This window comes from Macaca thibetana, chromosome 18 (assembly GCF_024542745.1).
Source record: "Macaca thibetana thibetana isolate TM-01 chromosome 18, ASM2454274v1, whole genome shotgun sequence".
Lineage (NCBI taxonomy): Eukaryota > Metazoa > Chordata > Mammalia > Primates > Cercopithecidae > Macaca > Macaca thibetana.
Genome location: NC_065595.1, coordinates 32926432 through 32950046, shown reverse-complemented (window position 1 = coordinate 32950046; position 23615 = coordinate 32926432). Strand labels below are relative to the sequence as shown.

At 48.9% G+C, this 23615-nt stretch overlaps 1 protein-coding gene across 8 annotated transcripts in view; it reads right to left on the bottom strand.

Annotated features, from left to right (window-relative positions):
- Nucleotides 1-23615, bottom strand: part of IER3IP1 (immediate early response 3 interacting protein 1) — a 1095035-nt gene that overhangs the window by 574497 nt on the left and 496923 nt on the right. Inside the window, exon 1 of one of the 8 annotated variants that reach the window (XM_050768197.1) lies at nucleotides 21141-21144. The exons of the other annotated variants lie outside the window; for them this stretch is intronic. The gene's annotated coding sequence lies outside the window, so the exon portion shown is untranslated. Of the gene's footprint in view, nucleotides 1-21140; nucleotides 21145-23615 lie in introns of those variants that run through there. 8 annotated transcript variants of the gene reach the window in all.

The following is a 23615-nucleotide window of genomic DNA, read 5'->3' as shown; positions in this document are numbered from 1 at the left end:
TGTGTGCCTGTAGTCCCAGCTATTCAGGAGGCTGAGCTGGGAGGATCACTTGAGCCCAGGAGTTAGAGGCTATAATGAGCCACAATGACATCACCACCCTCCAGCCTGGGCAACAGAGCAAGATCCTGTTTCAAAAAAAAAAAAAAAAAAAACTCTCACAGTCTGGAGCGGTGTTGGAGACATGAGAGAGCCATGACGGGAAAGAGAATACCCCCACACAGGGGGTCTCAGGAAGGCTTCCCAGAGGAGGAGACACCTGGGCTGTATTGAAAAATAGACAATTTCCCAGTCATAAGGAATGGGGTTTCCCAGGCAGAGGGAGCAGTACAGGAGCAAGCCAGGAAGAAGAAAAGCACCATGACATTGGGGGACTACTGGCTGGAGCTTGGGTTTCTAGGCAGGGAGTGGTGAGAGCTGAGCTTGAGGCAGAAGGCAGGGGTCAGATACTTGATTTCAGGGATGGATACAGCAGTGCCCAAAACAGATAGAGCCTGCCCTCCCGGAACCTTCATCCTAGTAGGTAGAGAAAGTACATTAAAACACATACACTAATAAATACAAAATACATAATATGTTAGGTGGCAATGCATTTTGGCATTGTCAGTGGAGGAGACTTGCAGATGAGCATTTTTAATAGATTGCTATGGTAGCTGCACAGCAGTGGCCTTGAGGAAGACCCAGTGGAAACAGGGAACTCCATAGAGACTGTAGTCCAAGCAAGTGACAGTGTGGGTCAGAATGAAAAGAGTGGGATGAAGAGATTATTGGAGAGGTGAGAGTGTGGCAAATAACCATACACACTCTGAAACCAGACCACCTGGTTCATGTCCCACTTCTGCCATTTCCTACCCATGTGGCTCTAGGCCTCAGCTTTCTTGTCTGAAAAAAGGGGATTCTACTAATGGTCCCCACTTTGTAAGGGTGTTGTCCAGATTATAGGAGTCAAAGTCTTCAGGGAGCTTAGAGAAGTACTTGATGTACACCAAGCGCCCAATATATGTCAGCTATCACCATTACTTAGCTATGGAGTAAGCAAAGCTTGATGAAAGCTTGATGGGAGCAGTGGAGCTGAGGGAGGAGCCCCCAGCCTCTGGCTAGTTGGAGAGACCTCAAGAGGAAGAGCAGGACATCTGGTGAAGATTTCAGGCAGGAAGTTGGACAACTGAGTCTGAGGAGAGGTCTGAGCTGGAGACAGTCATGTGGGGTATCATCAGTACACTGTGCGGATTGTCACATGGGAGTGGCTGAGATCCCTGGGAGAGTCATAGCATGAGAAGAGCAGGTGGTCAAATACGGAGAATTCCCCAACAGTTAAGGACCAGATAGGAGGAGAGAGACGCACCAAGGAACATGGCAATAGCAGTCCCAAAAGTTTAGGAAAAGCCTAGAGCATGTGAGACCAAGGATTCCAGGGTGGGGTCACCAGTCAGGCATCTGCAGGAGACAAACCATGAGGTCACAGGTCACTAAAATATCACTGACATGAAAGAGATGAGAACAGGTATTTAGGAGAGGCATGCTTAGAGAAGGCTGGGAGCCACAGGAGGACAACCTAGGGAAGCAACAGTGGATCTCAAAGCTGCCTGTAGGCTGGTGGGGCTGGTTACTGCTGGGACTCTGCGCCTGACTGGGGTCTGAAAACCTGGGGCCAGAGCAGAACATCCACACAGAACCACACCAGGATCTTCCTCCATCCCCCATTTCCCCCACAAGCCACTCAGGCCCCTTCTCATAATGACTGTCATCCAAATGTCTAAAGAATATCTGTTTGAAGAGGCACCAAACCAGATCTTTAAGGCAAAGGAAGGTTTCCAGGCAGAGATGGAGCCAATGGCATCCAGTGAAGAAAGGCCCCATATATTTGAACTGAAGAAGCTCATTGGCTTGACAGTGAGAGGAGGAGGTCACTGCAGAACTGAACCACGGCTGTGGGCAGGCAGAGCTGAGGAGAGTGCATGGTTCAGAAGTGGACAGAAGGTGGGGAGAGGAAGTAGGAAGTGTGGGATGGGAGGGAAGGGAAGAGATCAGGCAGAAACTGCAGAGTACTGGAGCTAAGGGAGAGACTTTTTGCTTTTGGGTGGGGGAGGCTTGCACATGAGGTAGCACAGAATAGAAAACTGATGACAAGGAGGGAGTTGGGAGAACAGGTGAAGGAGAAAAGATGAGGCGAGGCCATAGTAGGGGGCTGGAATTGAGCAAGTCCAGGGACTCCTGGGAAGACCATGGGTCTCCATTATATAGAGGAAGAAACTCAGGCCTGGGAGAGTAAGTAACAGATCTGAATATTGGAAGGGTCCAGATCTTTGAAAGGCCAGATCCTACTCCTGATCAGACTGTAGGGTTCAGCTCACACTTGACCATTCAATCATTCGAGCATTCACTTATTTCTTCACTCAACAAACATTTTCTAGCCCTTCCAGTATAACTTATATGAACCAGGCCCTCTTCTACGCACTTTGAATGTATTACTTCCCTTACTGTTCACAGTAACCCAGGAGGTAGGTATTATTATTACTTGACATTTTCAGATGAGGAAACTGCAGCACAGAAAAGTTGAGTAACTCACCTGAAGTTGCACAGCTCTTGAGTGGCAGAGCAGACCTTCAAAGCCAGTCTGTATGGCTCCAGAGCCTCTAGACTTAGCCAATATGTTGTTTTGCCTTTCCAGAAAAAAAAAAAAAAAAAAAAAAAAAAAAAAGCCCTAGGAGCGAGGAAACCTGAGTTCTAGTCTTGCCTTTGCCATCTCCTCATTGGGGGTTCCTGGGCAAAATGCTTGGTTTGACCCCCTGTCTCAGTCTGTAAGAAGGGGGTGTATTGGATCATTTCTGTCATTCTTCTATTCAGAGAAAGAGCCCAGAGAACTCAGGGCCTGAAGGGTCTGGACACCTGTCCTCACTGAGCAGCTGAGACGGGAAGATGAAGACAGAACCAGCCGTCTCTAACCCCACACTCAGAAGGTGTTCCTTGAGTCTGGGAGGGTGGAGAGTGGGGATCTCTGCCTCCTTTTTTCCCAGTTGACACCCACACCTCTCTCTGAGCAGCTCCCACTGCAGGAAAACTAATAAGGCTGGCATTTTATGACCCGCCACCTTCGATGACAACAGGCAATTTGAAGAGTCAACAAAAGATGTGCTGTACCAAGGGTGTTTTATGGCTCATCACACCATAAAACCCCACAGCCATTTGACCAAGGTGCTGGAAAGGGGTTATAGAAGTGAATTCACCAGCCCTTTGTCCAATAGGGGCTTCCAAATTAAGACATAAGATTGATCAACTGCAGGGGGAAGGGGTAGGTGTGTGAAGGAGTCTTTCTGAGCATGGATGTTGGACATAGGCTTGGAGAGCTCCCCAAAAGATGGCACTCTCTATATATGATTACAAGGGCCCCTGAGAAACCCCAGAGATCCCCCCAACATCCTGTCCCAGGATGTTTAAAATCCCTTTCCCATGGGCCCAGCTTTCTGATCCTGAGACCTGTGGCCTAGGGCAGTAGCTGCCTTTTGGTCTGAAACTCGCTCCTAATGCCCTCCAACTGTGTGACCTTGAACAAATCTCCCATCTCACTGCACCTCAGCTTCCTTATCCTGTAAAACAGAGATAATGATGCCCACATGTTTGGCTTGTTGGGAGGGCCTGGCCCCAGGAAACTGCTCAAGACATTGGATGTGTCAGGAGAGTGGAGGTACAACTTCCCCTGAAAGAGAACCGAAGCCCTGACATCCATACCCAAGTGTCACCAATAGCTCTCAGGACATTTTCTGAGAGCATCCATCTATCCATCATCCATCCAGTGATATACATGAGCACCTGCTCTGTGCCAGGCACTGTGCCAGGCCATGGTGATGAGCAAACACTAAGCCCCTGCCTACTGGAGTTTGCAGGCTAGTGAGCAAAAGGAGGTGATCCATGCATAAGGTTGAGGGTGTATGGCTATAAAGAAAGATAAAGTGGAGTCAGGAGTAGCATGATGAGAACATGCTGCTTTCAAGGGACTTGCATGCTAATGACAAGGAAATGGACAATGAACCACAAGCAGATAAATTGTGTGTGTGTGTGTGTGTGTGTGTGTGTGTGTGTGTGTGTGTGTGTAAATAGGGTGCTAAGGCAGGGAATGATGGGAATGTTACTTAGAAATGACATTTAGGCAAGGACAGAAGATTGAGAAGGAGCCAGATGTGCAAATAGTCAAACAAGAGGTGTTCCAGGCAACAGCAAGTCCCTGAGGTGAGCGAGAGTTCTGCAGGTCCATGAAACTGCAGAGGAGCCCAAGTGGCTGGAGACAAAGAGGAAGGGCCTGAGCCAATGGCATAGAGTTGGGAGGGGGTAGGTCCGCCTGCTGCGCAACAGAACATTGTGTTGCTCTCACCTGATCTTTCTGATTGTAGTAGTGTCCTGTTGCTGCTGCAACAAATCAACACAAACCTAGTGGCTTAAAACATCAAGAATGTATTTTCTCCGTTTAGATGTCAGAAGTCCCCTGTGAGTATTAAGGAGCTAATATCAAAGTGCTGGCTGGGCTGGTTCCTTCTAGGGGCACGGGGGAGAATCTCTTACAGCTTAGAGAGGCTGCCAGCATTCCTTGGCTCCTGCCAAACCACTCCAATTCCTGCTTCTATCATGGCATTGCCTTCTCAGACCTGAACTCTCTGCCCCCCTCTTAGAACCCTGTGATTGCATCAGGTCCACTCAGATAATCCAGAAAAACATCTTATCTCAAGACTCTTAACTTTATCATAGCTGCAAAATCTCTTTTGCCATAGAAGGCAATGTATTCACAGATACTGGAGATTTGGGCATGGACATCTCTGGGGGACCACTATTCCATCTGCTGCAGAGATGTCTTGTGGCCCACATGTGCCTGGCAGCCTGAGAAGAGCCTGCAGGTTCCAGGGTCGCCTGCAGTAAAGTCACAGCTTTGTACTCCAACCCAGACCCACTTCTCTGACCAGGAAGTGTTACTTCCACCCTGATGTCAGGTCTTCTTCACTGGGGAGCAGGGAGTTCTCCTGCCTGGACCTGCTATTCCCCTTCACCACCCACCTCCTACACCATACCAGCCTCAGCCATCTCCTTCCTCACGGCCTGCAGGAGAGGTTCACCCCTCCTTGGTACCTCACTGAGCCACACTGCCCCCCTACCACTCCTTGCCCACATCTTGCTTTCTCTGCTCAGCCTTCCTCACCAGGTACTCATTAGGCAATGAGGATGTGCAGTGGTAGGACCTGGGGACACAGGGAGTAAACCCAAGGACTTCTGTCACAGTGGGAGGAGCAGTGAGTAACTGGAAAGTTTTTAGGGAAGGATGGGGGGATGCCGTGGAAGTTCAGAGGAGGGCCACATGACTGGGCCACTGGCTGGGGCATTTCAGGGGAAGGAGGCCATTGAAGTGGTCTGGCAGGTGCCCGACTCCAGCCCTCAACCACCTCCCCCTGCTGGCCACACAGCCTGCACCCAATGAGATACCACCCTGTGCTCACTCTCAACCCAGGTCCATGTAGGTGTGCATTTTGAAGGAGGGCTCCCAAGCACCACTTTTCCACACAGGGCACAGTGCAGACCAGGTGCCCATACAACCTCAGCACTTGCCAGCTCAAAGTCAGAAAGGTCGGATGTAGAGAGGTGGTGGGCAAGGGGCCAGCCTGGTCCCTCCCTTGGCTCCCCTGGCTAATCTGACCCACCTCCTACCACCTCATGTCCACATTGATTTTGTAATCACCAATACCCCCTTCTCATCCTACCTACGTAAGCCAGGGCCAGGAGGCCTAGGCAGCTGCTCCATCAGGCATTAGGCACAGGCATTAGCCATCCTTGTGGCTCCATGGGGAATGCTAATGCACCTGTTCTTTCTGGAAGCCAGTACCCCGGGCCCTCCCTACCACCTTTCCAGCTCCATTTCCACACCAGGCTCCTGCTGCCCACTCCCAAAGAGTGAATTTCCTGAACTGACGGGTCACTCCAACTCTCCTGATCCCCACCTTGCAAAGGCTGGGACATGCATCCAGGTGGGCTACCCCAAATTCACCTGTGCATGGATCAGGACCAGTGGTGTGTAAATATTTAACAACCAGCTCCTAGGGGGAGAAGCCCTGAATTGGAGTGCTTGCCAATTTCCATGGTGTAAATACCCTCACTGTGGCCAATTTTAAGTTACCGATGGATTAAAGGGTTCCACGGAGCCAGCTCCAGCACACCCCCACAAAAACAGTGCTGAAGAGACCCACCTGCCCCAACATGGCTTCTCCACAGCCTGGCACTGTTCCTTCCATTACAGTGTCACTGAAGGCAGGGCTCTCTTCCAAGCCAGGGGAGTGTTAAGGTATGGCCTTTTGAGTCAATGTGATCTGGGGTGAAATCCCAGCTGTGTCATTGAAATAAGGTGGATGGGTTTGGGGAAGTTGCTGAACATTGTCAGACCTCAGTTTCCTTATGGTTAAAATGAGGTCGATATCATTTATGTCAGAAACATGAGGATTACATGAGATCCTGTATGTGAGGCACTTAGCACAGCACCAGTCAGAATCAGCACTCAATACACATAGCCAGCAGTGGGGACTGAGACCCAGACAGCATGCTTCTAAGATTTGAGGACCTTCAAGAAAATGCTGAAAGGGACCCTGCACCTGGCACAGTCCCTGGCCCCATCCACACTTCTTAAGAATTGGACTGGGATCGGTTCTTTGCCTTAAGGTTGGAAAAGTACTGCTATGTCTAATTTGCAAAAACAAAAATATCAGCCCCATATGTAGACTGAGTCTTCTACATTTTATGATTTTTAGGGGCACAAAGAAGACCTCCTATCTCAAATAATACCTTTCACACCTGCTCAAAGACACCTAAAATTCCAGCATGGCAGCTTCATCCCAACACTGGGCTGTCATCATGCACTACTTCCTTGGAGTGGGTGAGCATCAAGACGAAAGCATCGGATGAGACTAATGTCACCTGACGCGTGCCGGCCAAAGGAGGGCACTGAATATGAGGGACGGAGAAAGCTGAGCCCAGGAAGGAGGGGGCCTCTGGACCAACTTAATGGTGTCCTGGTTTCACTCAGTCAAACCCCGGTCTGGATGGAAGGGGATAGCAGCAGTTCCCCGTGCCTCTGTTATTTGAGGAGCATTCAGTCTGGGGCAGTTGACAGCAAAGGCTCTGGAGGCAGTGACCTCCACAGCTGGAAGCCAGACCCAGAGCAGCAGGGCCTGTACAGAGGCCTTGGTTTGGGTCATCCCCAAGGCCCAGAGCTGCTGAAAGCTGAGAATAGAAAAGGTTTGTTTGAATTCCTAGACTCATATCATCACTTCAAAGATAACTTTTAGTAACATCGGTGGGGGAGGGGAGAGGCAGAAGAGCAGGTAGTAACTACTGAGAATAAAAGCACCACTTAGTAGTTTGGTTTGAAATAAAAATCTTACCCAGACAATGCACGGGCCAGGCTAGGCCCAGGAAGTGATAAGGAGATGGGCCCCAGGTTAGAGAAAATACAAGACAAAAGGAGAGTGATGAGGGAGAATAGGAGGAGAGGGAGATGAAGAGGGAGAAAGAAGAGATGAAAATAAAGGAAAAACAGGGAGAGAGAAAAAAGGGTAGAAGAGACAGAAAAGGAAAAGGGAAGCAAGGAGGAAGAGAGGAGGACAGGGAGGAAGACAGTGAGGATGGAGGGGAGGAAAGAAGGAAGGAAGGGAAGAGGAGAGAAGAAGGAAGGGAGGGAGCGAGAGAGACAGGGAGGAAGGGAGAGAGGGAAGGAAGGAGAGAGGGAGGGAGGGAAAAATGAGAAAAGGAGAAAGGCAAGGAAGAGATAGAATAAAAGGAAGGAAAGAGGACAAAAAGAAGAAGTAGGAGAGGAGGAAGTGGAGAGTGTGGGGCCTCGCAGATGAGGACAGAGAGCTTGGGGAGGGGCGAGGGGAAGGGCAGCAGAAGGGAGCAGTAGGAAGGGAGGAGAGAGGAGACAGAAGACCTTGAGAGTCTTACATCTTGATCAAGGCATGACTGATAACATTCCAGTGGACCATCTTTCAGGCCCCTTGTTTGATGACAAAGCTCATCCCCCCTCCACCATCCATTATCGGCCCTCCCTCCCTGAGGCAAGAGCATCAATAATGCTCCCTCTTCGAGATGCACGTCCCCCACACTGAACGAGCGATGCAGGGCTGGCCATTGCTGGTGGGCATTCCCGGCCGCACATCATTACCACCCTCCAATCCTTCACCCCACCTGCCGGGCCGCTGACCACCCTCCTCCGACGTCCCCCTCCTGCAGCAAGCTTCTCTTCTGAGGGCGGGACCCCAACCCCCAGGCAGGCAGCCAGAGTCTCTGCCATTGCTGGTGAATGATCTCTGACAACTTGGTATCAGGGCTTCGTTTTTAAAAATGATTGTTTAGTTTTGTTTTGCTTTAATTAAGAAGGAGATCGAACTTCCCCATTCTGGTTGGCTCTTCCAAGAGACCTAACAGTTTGAATTTGAATGCAAACATCTTCAAACATCTGTTGCCGTAATTTGGTTGGATTAACTGTCTAGTTTGCTGGGCCATCTGCTGTTCCCCCAAACCCCATCACTGCCTCTTCCCCAGGCCAGGCAGGATATCTCATCTCTGCAGGTAGAGAAAAGGTTTCAGAGATAATCCCAGTCAAAGCCACAAGTTTTCTTTCCGTAAAACTTGGAAACAGACTGGCCATGACCCATGGGACGCTAAAGAAGGAGGGTTGTGTCTGAACAACTGGTGAGTTTACCCCTCAGGTCTGTGTGCTCTTAAAGGGACATTTCTTCTTAGACCAACTGAGCCTTCTTCTCCCAGGCCAGGGCTGTCATGCAAGGATGCTGGGATTACATCCTGCACAGCCCCACAGGCTCTATTCTACATGAAAGGCATTGCTGGGGTTGTGCAGTAAACCACCTGTGCAGCTGTATAGGGCAACCCTGTTCTCAGTCTCTGCCAGATCTTCCCTCCCTTTGCTTGGCATTCAAGCACCTTTCATGGTGCTTCTTCTAAAAGACAAAGGCACTGGCAGAAAAGTCAAGGAAAACCCAGATTTTCCTCTAGTCTCACCGTCCAGCTAGCGTGACAAGTGCCTCCACCCAAGAGAGGATCTCCCAGTTCCTACCTGAGCACACCAAATAACACACCCACTCTGCAACAGAGAAGCTCCTCCTAGGCTGAGCTGACATTCGGCAACCAGGCCCTGCCCTAGCTCTTCGAGGGTGGACAGAGGATTCTAGAGCTCCAGCCACCTGCAGACTCCTCAAGAGACTTCCAAATGCACCAGTGCAGAGGATCCTGGGATATGCTTCAGAGGCTTAGGTTGGGGACTGTGCACTCCCATGTGTGACCCCAGGGCTGGTTTCAGTGAAGCCAGCCAGAAACCATTGTCAGGTCATGCAGAATAGGGTGTGGCAGTAACACAAGCAGAAGAGAGCAGGTATTAGGATCTCTGGATTTGTTCTTCCTCCACTGCCTCCCATGGAAACTGCCTTCTCTCACCCTCCCTCATTTGTCCCTTCAGCCAGATCAGCCTCCTCATGGTCCACCCTAGACTGGGTCCGCCCTTTGGCTCATGCCATTTTCTGACCCACCCGCCTCACTCCATCTCACTCAGCCCCAACATCCAGCTTCATCCTCCTTCTCCATGGCACCCCCAGAAACAATCCTCCAGTTTCAAACTCCCATGGCAGTTATCAATTCCACAAATGTGACAATTATTATCTACTTCCTCCTATTATTGAAGTACTTGATGTCATCTGCACACACATGGTCATGCGGTATTTATGAACATGCATGGCTGAATGAATGAATCAATCAATCAATCTGATATCAGTATTATAACTAAGGTCGCAGTGCCTTTGCAAAAACCATGTGCATATTCAACATATAGATATAAGACCTACAACCCTGAACACCTGTAACTGATTCCAAGGTGTGCAAGTGTTGGCAGATGCCACTGGGAGAGCAGTCCATTTCACTGGTAGCTGCGAACAAAGTCAGCCAGTTAGTAGAAACCTGTTTCTAATTGCTTGACATATAATAGATACACCTCCAAGCAGCTGAGACCACCGAATCCCATTCAAAGCCCTGCTTCCTGGCTTACACCTAAGCCTTTCATGTTTTATTAGAGCCCTGCACATTTCATTTCCTTTTATGTGGGAAAGAAAATGGACCCTTGGTTCTAGGAGGGGCATTCGCAGATGCACTTTTACTTATTGAAGGGTAGCTTTGTAGAAAGCAAACCGCCTGTCTCGGGTTTGTGGATTCAGGTTTAAGGAAGGTGAAGACAGGGGTCACTTTCTCTCCCCCAGTATCATCCAGAAAGATGGAGATCTCAATCACACCCAGCCCAGGGTGAGACCCTGTGTGAACAGAGCCATGCAGCCCCTGCTCCCCAAGCTTGTACACTTAGCTGCTGCCCCAAGAGCAGATGAGCCCCCACAACACATCCCAGTGTGGCCAGTGTCTCAGCAGAGTGGACAAAACAGCAAAAGCAGTCATAAATCCGGGCTCCCAGCACTCCGACACCCCATTTTCCCCTGCCTCTCCCAGCCTGGACATGGAGCCCACCCACAGCTCTGCTGGCAGAGGACCGGCAGCCTTGACCCCACCAGCCGGCAGTGACCTGGAATCCATCATCCTGCTCAAGCTCGGGCGTGTGCTGGGGCTATAAAGCACGCTTTGCCCCCCAGGAGCTCAAGAGTGTCAGGATTTCCAGCCTGCTCCTGTCCTTCTGCTCCAGTCAGAGGAGCAGGAGGGGCTTGTGCACCGCACTTGCCTGCTGTGTCCTCCCACCCCTGTTGGACTACAGCCTAGGCTCAGAGGAGACACCAGGCCCAGCTTTTGTCCTGCTCTCTAGACCACACCCCCAGCCACAACCACCAGCCAGGTTCCTGTCATGGCTGGACAGCTCCCCCTAAAACTGTGTGGAGAATTGCCTCTGCCAGGAAGCTTCTTCCATGCTCAAGCCTTTATGAGGCTTGAATTCTCACAGCAGAACAGCTGGGGCACCATAGCTCCTGCTGGGTGATTTTCAGGAGCCAGTTTCTGTAGCTGGGCCAGTCCCTGCAGCCTCCCACTCCTGCACCATGACAAGCGATGCCCTTGGTAAGCCTCATCACACTGGCAGCAGTGAAGCCGCTCAACCTTTATGAAACCATAGGTGTATGTCAAGGTCTGCCTTTTTGCATATCATGGATGATCACTTTCAAGAGCTTCTGAAGCTCATACTTGGGTCCTCTGTATGGCACGTCACCTGCCCCAGTGACACAACTACTAAGTGGCCGAGGGGAAATATAAACCTCAGTGTCCAAAGCCCAAACTCCTTTCACATCACCACATTGCCTCCAATACCGGGGGACCTGAAAGGACCATGTATCACCCTGACCAATCAGCTGGCTGGCTACTCCAGTACCACACTGGTACCTCCAGAAGCTACGAGCCTAGACTAAGTAAATGACTTTCTCAGTAGAGTAGGGTCATGTTTCCAGCAAGGGTAAATGAAGAACTGGGCTTGTCTACAAGAGCCTCCAAAAATAAAAACTGCAGCTGAAGCATCTTAGAGAGAGGGGACAAGGATAATGTGGAATTGGACCCAGATCAAGAACAGTGGCCCCACTGGTTCTGTGTCCAGACTGGGAGAAGCAGAAGAAAGCAGTGAGCTTTCCCTTCGCTGCAGCCAAAGCAGGCTTGCAGAAGACAAAGTCAACCCCTCATCTTTCTGCTGAAGGCCTTTCAGTGGATCCCCTGGCTCTCAGGATCAAGACCAACATCCTTGTACAGTCCATAAGGTCCTGAATAGCAAGGCCCTGCCCCCTCCAGCTTCCTCATATACATGGACCCTCACCCAGGGGACCCTAGCCCCACCCAGGGTCCTTTGGTTCCTCCCACATCATGCTCTGTCCTGTGTCTGGCTCCCACCTGCCCTCTGGCTCCTGGGTGACACCCTAACTTTCGCCTTCAGGTCACAGCTGTGTTACATGCCCCCGAGGGACGCCTTCTCTGAGCCCCAGACAAAGGCTGGTTCTTCCTTCTGCACACTCTCATAGTGCTTCCTGCCTCTCCCTTGTAATGATCACCACCACTGTCATCTGACTTAATTGTTTGATGAGTTGGTTACAATCTACCTTCCTATAGACTGTAAGCTCCATGAGGGCAAGCACCATGACTGTTCCACTCATGGTATCCTCAGCAGTAGCATAGCTCCTGGAACGTGATAGGTGCTCGGAATCTGACTGTTGCATGAGCAAAGGAATCCAAGAATGCTTTATCAGAAAGTGAAGGTTTGGAAACTGATGCAATAATAGGGTGGGACAGACACTTCCTGGGAAACTGGAGGGTGGAGGAGGTATGCCATTGCTTTGGAAACATGAATCCTATGCTCAGAATGTCTGGTCCATTCCAACCCTGCCCTGACTCCAGGACCTGGTCCCACTCTGACTTGGAGGCTCAACCTTTGCTAGACTATGCACATTTCTACAGTTTGCAACCCTCTCATCTGCTGCAGCATTCTCATGTACCACACACCTCCATCCCATTCCCATGGAGGTAGGCATTATCAAATAGCCCTGTTTTTCAGATGAGAAAAAAAACCAGGAAGGCCAACTGGCTAGCGTAGTGTAACATGTTATTAAAAGGCAAAGTCAAATGTAAGCCTAGGACTTCTCCCCACACATCTGGCACAGATTTTCCACTAGACCTCAACATGTGTATGACTTGGATAAAAGTGAGGTGAGGAGGAAGCAGAATCCCCGTTACTCAGCTGAGTGCTTTACCCCTCCCTCTGCTGACCCAGAGTGAAGCATGGAGCCTCCTTTGTCCAGAAAACAAAATACCTCTACGAAAGGGAGGTCGTGGGGAAAGAGAGTGATGTCTGTTTGCACCAGGAGGGGAGGAGCCTGGAGATTCCAACTAGTTTTAAGCAAATGTTCAACCAGTGCACCAGATGCAGCCTCGTGCCTCGTTCTCATCCTTTGGGATAACTTGGGGCCTCCATGCCAGGGGCCTCATAGGTCCTGCAGGACAAACTGCTCACTTCTCCTGAGCCTTCCCCTCTGCAGATCTTTAGTGTAATATCTGCCACTCCACTATCTCAAACGCATGCCTCAATCCCTGCTCCATCTCCCAAAACATTGTTAAAATCCTCCATGCCCTGCTGTCTCCTCCCGTTTTCTTCATACTTGTGACTTAACACCTTCTTAATTTCTCTGCTATCTTCATAGTGCATATTTTGAGGTAGAAGAAATATGTTTTATTGAAAAATGTTTGGTGGAATAAAGTATAAAACTTTGATTGTGCTGAAACTTAGATTGTGCTGAAATTGTCACCTCTAACATCTATGCTGATAATTGTCAAGTTGTTATCTTCGTCAGTTCTATCCCATTATAACTCCAGCTTCTGGATAAATATCTCTACCTGTCACATGGCAAAAAGCAGAGGACCCTGTAAAAGTTCCATTCTTTGTCTGTGACCCCATCGTTCTTCAAGATACTTGGGCTTTAAAAATGCAAAGACCTCAAATCCACCTCCGTTACTTATTGGTGACTATCCTGAATTGAATCGTGTTCCCAAAGGTTTAGGACCATGCAGAACCTCAGAATCTGACCTTATTTGGAAATAGGGCCTTTACAGATGTAATTTCTTTAAGATGAGGTCATACTGGATTTGGGTGTGTCCTAATCCACTGACTGGTGTCCTTATTAGAAATGGGTAAATTTAGACATAGACACACAGAGAGAGAACACCATGTGACAGTGGAGACAGACTGGAATGACACATCTACAAGCCAAGCAATGCCAAGAATTGCCACCAACTACCAGAAGCTGGAGGAGGCAAGGAAGGATCCTCCCTAGAGCTTTCAGAGGGAACGTGGCCCCATCAACACCTTGGTTTCAGATGCCCAGCCTCCCGAACTGCAAGAAAGCACATTTCTGTTGTTTTAAGGCACGGAGTTTATGACACTTTGTTCAGTAGCTATAGGAAATGAACATAATGTCTATATCCTTTTTTTTTTTAAAGATTTCTTGGATTTTATCCATTATTTCCTCAATCATCATTGAGCCCCTACTATGGGCAAAGTGTAGGGCTAGGCCCGGGAGAGGCAAAGATGACTGAAGTCAGTAACTACAAATCAACATCCTCAAGAAGGTTAGCATTTAGTCTTGACTAGAAGGTATGTATGGAAATGGATCAAGTACAAAGAAGTGTGTAATTAGGTCGTAAGGGAGATCAAGTACTTGGTAGGAGAGTTCAGAGGGTAGAGGGTGATGTCCTGGGAAGGAGGGAGATTTGGGGTGGATCTTTAAGGATGTAATTGATTTCGCTGAGTAAAGCTGAGAAGCACCTTCCATGTGACCACAGAAGCCTGGGAGCATGGGTCACATCTCAGGAGTGGCCAAACTGGCTGGGGTGGGAGGGAGTGGCAGATAAAGCCCGACAAATGGGCTGAGCCTGCGTCATGAAACATTCGCATGCCAAGTTTAGGATTAGGGCTCGACCCTATAGGCTGGGCGTGGACAGGACACTGAAAGATTCTTGTTGTGAGGTGGCATGACGCAAACTGTGCTTACAGGGTAGTGACCAAGCAGCCATTTCTACTGATGCTTTGAAACCTCCTGTTGAAAGAACCCCTAGAAATGGCTATAGTCATTCATTAGAGACATTCCTCAGAGTGGCCAGGCACCAGTACACTGAACTGTTTATTTCCTTAAAATTCTTGCCCTGACTCCAAGGAAGTGAACAGGAACAAGTTGAGACAAAGACAGGACACTGTAAGTCCTAATGGTCTGGGATCCTACTGGAGATCAACCAGAAAGAAAAGAAAACAGTTCTGTGTCACTGTGGAAATAGGATTCCAGTGACAAAAAACCACAATTTGTACCTCACTTTTATCTAGCACATGGCTCCAGGGGAGCCTAGACCAGAGGCTTTGGAGAACTCTGTCCTTCCGAACACCAGGACAAATCCTGGGCAGCCCAGGGACCATCTCATTTGGCCCTGCACAAGTTCAGCACTGGTGTTTAACTTTTTTCCATTTTTTTTCTTCCTCCCTGTTATTTAAATGGTTTTAAACATGAAACTAGGCCAGGAAAAGGGGGTAGCATTGTTTTAATAATTAGCAATTATGATCGCTGCAATATTAATTGCATATTTCCATAGCAAACACTTCCCCAGAGGGCCAAGGGTGGTTAGAGACTGCCAGAGCCTAAAACTGGAATTCCTGAGAACAGAAAAAGGAGAGAAAAGCAACTTCTTCCATTTAAGCAAATTACCATGGGGACTGCAAGGCCCCTCTAATTAGCCCAGCTCGCTGAAGCTCCTGCGCAGGCTGGTGTGGTCTCACTCAGTGCTACCAGGCCTGCCTGTGAAGGCCTTTGCTCCTTTCTTTCTCTTATTTTAGTCACTTGGGCAAGGGAGCAGCTTGTTTCCAGGGGGCAGCCAGGCTGGGCTGAGAGCCTGCACTCCAGAGCTCAGTGGCCCTGGCCCCCATGCTGGGGCCCAGGTTCATTTGTGCAAATCCTGGCCACAGGAGAAGGGCAAAATGGGACAGGACCGCAGGCAATTCTGTATGGTGGCACTCAGGGAGGGGGCTATGGCTGTAAAGGCCACCGGATCCGCCTCCCCAACTCTGTGACACAGATTGTGGGGTTCAGGGTGGAATTGGGGGGACAAAAAGCAGGAGAGGGAGGAAGGGAAGGGTAGGGGGACAAAGGGAAGGTAGCGGCAAAGAAGAAAGAAGAAGAGATGGAGGAAAGAGAGAGATGGGGCCCCTGAATTAGGGGGCAGGAGACAAGAAATGAGGGAGATGAGAGTGAGGACCCAGAAGAAAAAGCATTAGGCCATTGGTGAAAAGTGAAGTCCTTTGCAGTCACCCCAGGAAGGACTTTGACAAGTGTAAGGCATTCCTACCGCAATCCCCAGCTTCAGGGATGATAGCAGAGGCTCCTGCAAAAGTCCACCAACAATTAGGCTAAAGGGCGAGACCATGGCAGAGTCAACCAGCCTTTCCCACTCTCTGCCAGGGATTGTCGAGGTGGAAAGACAGTGTGCTCAGAGCCTGGACAGCACCTTGTGTTTGCAGATCCCATGTATGTCACGTGCGACATTTCACTTCATCATCAGAACAACAATTAAGCAAGTATTACTATCTCCATTTAACAGGTGGGAAGACTAAGGAAGGCTGCCATAATCACAAACTTAGAAATGTGCAGAGGCTGAGGCTTTTTCTGATACATTGCACCATTTCCCCCAGCTTCATCCTTCATCAGCCTCTGAGTCCCTCAAAGCAAACTTCCTAGCAGGAGCAAGCCCTGCCTGGCTGCCTCTGTATCTGGCACATCTCACAGGATTCGGAAGTCTTCTCCACACTGTTCCTAGTCTGTTGTGCCCAGGATATGCAGTCTCCATTTTAAAGTAACTTGCTAAGCAAAACTCCAAATTCACAAATACAGACATGTATTTGCCACACAGGCATGGCAATCATTCTCATTGTAAAAGGGTTCCCCCCAAGGTGCCTTTAAACGAGGGAGCTCCCCTGTGCATCGAAGCATTTGTTTACAGATCATTGACTCCTCGATGGAGAAGCTGGGAGGCTTGACAAAGAAACCTACAAACACAATGTCTCCAGCTGCTTTCAGTGGAAAAAGATAAACAATGAAAATAAAGCAGGAGTGCTTCAAGAGAAGGGAATCCAGCTGAGCAATGATCACCGTGACGATAATACTTTATGCACACGAGCACCTGTCATCCCTCAGCCCTCATCATGCCTCCTAACTTGTGGCTCAGTCCCCTTGTCAGGGCAGCAGTGATTCCATCACTTTTACATTGCAAAGCACTCCACAGCTGACTCTGCCCTGGCATCTTTAGTTTCACAGACTACTCCTGGTGATCCCCTTAGGAAGGGCAGAAATTATTATCCCAATGGACAGGTGAGGAAAATGAGGCTCTGAAGGTCTGAGTGCCTGGTCTGAGGTCACACAGCCTGTGCAAGTAGACTCTTAGCCTCTACCCCTCCCTTGGTGTCTCTGAGGCTGTTTTCATCACCTCCTATTCACCCTGTTGGAGAGAGGGTGGGATTCCCCTCTGGGGTTATGGGGGTGACCAAACACTTGATACCTGACACTGGAAGGATGAGATCAACAGCAGTGTATGAGTCAGATAGACTCACATTCCAGGGAAGAGCATCCAGCACACCACACAGGGCCATATGGGGTTGTTAAAGGAACAGAGTGAACAACCAGCGACACGGCAGGCAGCTTTGCAGTACCGAGAGGGTGAGGTGATCACTGATTCCCACAAGTAAATGCAGCTGGCTTGTCTGAACATTTCTGTGGCTAGCAGCAAACTGAAACCCAATGCTCAAGGATAAGAAAGAACTGGGCCTGGCCCCCTTGATGTGAAGACCTTTGGCTAGGTAGCCTTGTCCACGAGAGCAGAATTGGGAAGGGAACACGCCTCCAGGCCATTCAGGCCTTCCTGGTTTCCGCAGGTGTCAAGGCAGCTCATGACATCAGACCTCAATTTTAAGCTTTACCCCCTCAGCAGCTGATGAGAGTCAGCCTCCAGCAGTACCCCCAGAGAACTCACTTTTCAGCAACATGACCACAGACTTCCAAGAAACGGTACCACCCAATATCAAATCAGGTCCTGAAGGAGCCCAGGGCCAACTCCATTCTAGAGCAGCTTCTCCTCACTCCATGCCCGGGTGGGATGGGCTCTGCAAGCCCCCAGCCTACAACAAGCACTCCCCTCCCCACCTTCCCCTGTTAACAAGTCTGGGAGGCTTTGCTCACTCTGTGTGTGTACAAACATTACCCGGTGTATTTTTTATCTTATTTATCCCTGGAAATCTATCTCAAAGCCGCCTTTGGAAACTCCTAAGTAGGATGTCATGCGTGGATTTCAGCCTCGGCTTGGTAGTTTGTGATGTAGTTATTCCCCAAGCCTTAGCATGCAGGAAGAAACAACCGAAGCAAAACCGTGTTTAAGCAAACAACAGCTTGTACGGGAGAGACAGGGAAGGAATGGGGAAGAGAGGGAGGTCTGGAGAGGGGAAACCAAGTGCAGCCACTGTACCTGTCTCTTCCAAGAGTTTACTGAATGATTTCACACATCTCCAGTAGACATTCCACTCCCCAGCCCCTATCAGTTTTACTGACCATGGCCGTGGAAGAGGAAGAAGAAGACAGGATCCCAGGCATTACTGAGGAAGGGGAATGAGGTGGCCTCCATGACACAATATGGAAAAAATACTCTTAATGACATGTTTAAAGGATATTTCAATGTTTAAAATGAACATAAACCTTGACTCCACGATGATTATAATTACAAAAGGCAAGCACGAATAGGACAAAAATTAAATGACAAGCTAGAAAAATGAAAGCACGTAGTAAGTGGGACCATTTGATGTTTTTCCCTTTGATAAGTCCTTTATTATAATAATAATTGGATAATTATAATACTCTCATGTAATTATTATTAGTTTTGGGGTGACTGGTAAAAGTCTGGAAAGAAGAAAGGATGTGGCATCATCTTCTGAGAACTAACCATCTAGATGAAAATACAATCAGAGGCATTTGAAAGGGACTTGAAGCCATCACACAAATATCTCCCAATGAAAAGGTGAAGGGAATGCTGGCTGGGCTTGAAATGAAGGAGAGGTCTGTAGGCAGCAGTGGCTGCCTGAAGGAGGCAGTCCTGGACTCACTTGGAAATAGAAAGAAATTACCACACAGATTCTTGGTTAACTCCCCTTCTAACCAGGCTAAGTCTCCAGAGGTGTGTTGCTCCCCAGTAGCTTTACACCTTTTGTGGAAGACCAGAGCTCCCCCAAATCACTAAAGAGCCAGATCTTGCATCACAGATTCAAAATTACCCCAGGACAGAAACTTGCAGGAGGACACGTGAAGGTAAGGAGGCCCAATCAACCTCAACCGAAGACCTCCCAGAGGCTCTGGGAAGCTCCATGGAAAGGAATGTGACTCACATGCTCTCAACTGACCCCTGCCACTCAGTACATTTCTCCAAAACATATCCACACCTTGTTCCCATGCATGGAGACTTCCAGAAAACCCAGTGCTGAGAATCTGGCAGAGATGTTGCCCATAGGAAACCCCCATGCCTTCTTCATCACAGCTTTCATGCCTCAAGTGGATGTCCAATTGGAGATAATAAATGTTTACTGGACTGAACTGGGAGGAAACAAGGACACAAGAGGATGAGACTAGGGTATGGAGTGTTTAGGGGTTGGGCAACTTAGCACAGATGTTGGACAGGTTGCACTGAACCTATGGCTCCAGCCCTTGAGGGTTTATTCAGGTTCTTCTAACCCTCAGTCCCAGCTGCCATGACATGACTCCCAACCTGCACTCCTGCCCAGCTACCTTCCCACCCCATGGTTATTATGTGTCAGCGCATGCTAGGGCTCCACATTGTATCTGCATGCCTGTCCACAATATCATTATTGCCACAGAGTGTGGTCATTGTCATAATAAAGGTAGATATCTGACTGCGCATGGGCCAGAGAGGTCAACCAACCAGGGATCTCCATTTCCCGTGTGTCCAGCCAACTAATCTCTCACCCAGGCAGGCAAGGAGAGAGATTGCAGCACAGGCTGTGATGCTGGGAAGCAGGGCCTGGTTCTTTGCTGTGGGAATGGAAGACACTGCGCTCAAGTCCACATCTTTGATGACAGCAACTTTGGGAAATGAGGGGCAGTTGGGGTGCCAGTTAATTTTACGCATCAGCTTGGCTGGGCCACAGGATGTTCAGGTATCTCGTTAAACGTTTCTGGGTGTTTAGCTGGGCATGGTGGCTCATGTCTATAGTCCCAGCTACTTGGGAGGGTGAGGTGGGAGGATCGCTTGAGCCCAGGAGGTGGAGGTTGCAGTGAGCTGAGATCATGCCGCTGTACTCCATCCTGGATGACAAAGTGAGACCCTGTCTCAAAAAAAAAAAAAAAAAATCTGGGTGTGTCTGTGAAAGTGTTTTTGGACAAATTTATCATTTGAATCAGTGGACTACACTGAGCATACACTGAGCAGACTGCCCTCCCTGACATGGGTGGGCACAAGCCCTTCCGATTCTCAGATCTTCAGATTCCCAGTGGAACTATATCACCAGCTTTCCTGGGATGTATGGCAGCTCATGGGATTTCTCAGCCTCCATAATCGATGTGAGCCAATTCTTCATATATATGTGTGTATGTGTGTGTGTATACATACACATGTGTTATATCACATGTTTTATATATCAAGATTTATACATACATCATTTATACATACATGTTTTATATATCAAGTTTCATACACACACACACGCACACACACATCATAATAGTTGGTTAGCCACAGGTAGACAGGCAGACCCTAACCCAAGCTGACACTTTAGCTACAGTAGTCAAAAGAGACAAAGGGAAGGCTTGGGAAGTGGAGGCTGGGGCTACTCCCTGAGCCCGTGCAACAAAGACTTTCATAAAGAGTCCCAACCATACTGGAGGTGAAGAGAGTTCTGTGAGGGTCCTGGGCAGGACTGGGTGCCACCTCTCCTCTTTACTAACTCTGCTGCCAAGGCACATATCGGGATCATGGCCAAATCATCCATGCCATAGTATTTTCTGACAGGTGTGAAGAAACTGAATTCTTGGACTTGGAGTCTGAAGGAGTTTGAGTGGGGAATGGGAATATTTTATAGCAACCACCATATCAACTCCTTGCAATTTCCTTGCCTTGGTATAGCAAGATGCATTTACACAGCTCTCACAAGTTGGACCACTCAGTTCTCACCCACCTTGGTTGGATCTCTGTCCACTTCCCTTCCTGTCCTGTCATGATCTTCCTGACCCCAATACCAGTCACCAGACACCACCTATTATTGTGTTAAACCTGTTCCCACTTACAGAGCCAGGCTTACATGTCCTCATATTGATTCTTGCCAGTAATAGAATTCAGACAGCGCTTTTGAAGCTGAGCTGGCATGAGCTCATTTTCTGGTCTTATGGCAACTGCTGGGACTGCCTGCCTGGTTTTTGAGCCCATACCCTGACCTCGGGAGTCTGTGTGCTCCCTGTTTTTTTATTATTATTATTATTATTATTATTATTATTATGGGTCTTGTCTCACACTGCCCCCAAACCTCTGTTCTATTTATCCCCCCTTTATGTCCACCTCCCCCAGTGCCCACCACCATCCCTGCTACTGAATCCCACCATTACCACATCATCCCCACAAAACCCTGCTATCTCTCATTGCTATGCGTTCACCAGCCCCATCAGCCCTCCTGGGCTTCAGAGCATCCTGGCTGCGTCTTGCCTGCTGACTCCCAGGTCCTTGTCCCTCTGGCCCTCTTCAGTGGCCACTCCACCTTGCTCCCAGCCTTTTCTTGACACCCTCAGCTCCGACTCCCCATCCAGCCTGCGCACTCCACATAACCCTCCATCCAACATGGCACCCCTCTGCCAGCCCACTCCCCACTTCGCCTGTGACCCAGCAACTAGCACACCAGTCCCCACAGGGAGGGACCGGAGTGGTGAAAAAGAACCAGCAGAACAATGGGCTATTGACTACGAATTCCATTTCTCTTCCCACCTCTGGTTATTTAAACAGTTAGAAGACAGGCTTTGCTCACTATATGTATGCACACATATTGGCTACACGATCGCCTATCCTACTTATCCTCGGGAATTTGTTTCAAAGCCGCCTTTTGGAAACTCCTAAGTAGGATGTAATTCGGTGGATTTTATGTTCTGCTCACTGTCTGGCAAAGCAGTTTATTCCACAAACCCCTGGCATACGGGGGAAAGAGCACGCATGAAAAATGGGGCCACTCTTTGCCCAAACACCCTGATATTGTCTCCACCTAGGTTTGAGAAGAGACCTCCTTGCCTAGACAGGGTCTCTGTAAAGTTTCTTAATGTCTAAATTTTTACATTCTCAACTTCAATAACTTGAGTTGTTAGTATGAAAGAAGCAGTCTGCAAATGGCATTTAAAAGCAAATTGGATTTTCTTCCCCCAGCTGATACAGCCCTCGGTTCTGCTTGCCAGAGAACGCAGTTTACTTCTGTCTGAAGCAGCCATTTGTCATGTGTCAGAGGATCTGAAATAAAATTCCTTTGTGTACGACTGTCTAATAAAGAGGGTCTTAATGTTAATAATTCACCTCTAAATGCCGTTTACACACAGTTTCTCTCGCACCTTCAATCTAAGGTATTGAAGCTGAAAGGTGAATGAGGATTTTCTGAAGATCCTAAATATGTGTTCCGGAATAACATTTATATCAAACAGTGCCTTCTTTATATTCCAGGCCAGGGACTCTGCTTGTAGGTGTTAATGTGTATCAGGAAAGCCATCCGCTTTTGGGGGGGTCGGGGGGAAGAAGCTTAAATCCTTGGGACCCAGGAAGGGGGAGGGCAGGAGGATGGGTTTGCAACAGAGGAAGGAAGAGAACAGAAATGGAACAAAGCTGGGACATTCAACATTCAACAAACATGCCCAGAGGGACTTAACGTGCCACCTTTCTCTTTGGCAGTAGGGTCACAGGCACAGACCCAAAGGCTTTCTCGCCTTCAAGACCTTTCTGGAATGAGGGATGGCCCAAACTTACACATTAATTGACAAAGAGAGACATATTCACCTCCATAAACAAGCTTTATGAGCCACCTGCCCCGGCCCTCCCATCCCCAGCAGGTGAGGGATCCCCTTCTCTGACTCCTACGGCCTCTCAGGCACATTTCTTTTAGGCTCTCATCACTGCCACGTGCATGGGTCCCCATTGGACTGGGAGGTTCAAGGTCATGGACCAATCTCTTTATGTCTTTATCCTCAAGGTTCAGCACAGTGCTCATCACTTAGAGATCACCAAATGAGTAGGTGTTGAATAAATGAAAGGCCCAGTCCCTGCTACCAAGTTGCTCACAGTCTAGGGCAGGAGACAGAAGCAAATAGAGGGTCACAGTGCAGGCTGAGGATGCTGCAGAAAGAGGTGACCCCAAACCTCAGGCTTCCAGCAGCAAAGGCTCACTTCTTACTCACCTTCATGACCATCACAGGTTGGTCATCACCCTCTGCTCCATGACCTCTTCACTTCAGGACCAAGGTGGAAGCAGCATCCAGGAGCATGCCAAGTCCTAGGCGTGCAGGTCTTATGGCGTGGGGAAAAGAGAAACAGTGGAGCAACATGGAAGGGTCTTGAAGTGCCTGCTTCAAAGTGGCACATGTCTGGCCAAGCTCAGTGGCTCATGCCTGTAATCCCAGCATTTTGGGAACCCAAGGCAGGAAGATCCCTTCAGACCAGAAGTTCAAGACCAGCCTGGGCAACAGAGAGAGACCCTGTCTCTACAAAAAAAAAAAAAAAAGTAATTAGCCAGGTGCAGTGGTGCATGCCTGTAGTCCCAGCTACTGGGGTAGCTGAGGTGCGAGGATCACTTGCACTTAGGAGGCCAAGGCTGCAGGGAACCATGATCATGACACTGCACTCTATCCTGGATGACACAGTGAGACCCTGTCTCTCAAAAAATTATAAATAAATAAATTAATTAAAATTTTCAAAAAACAAAGTCGCACATGTCTCTTTCACCCACATTTCATTGTCTGAAACACGGCACATGGCCCAGCCTGCCATCAGGCAGCCAGGAAATCTCCATC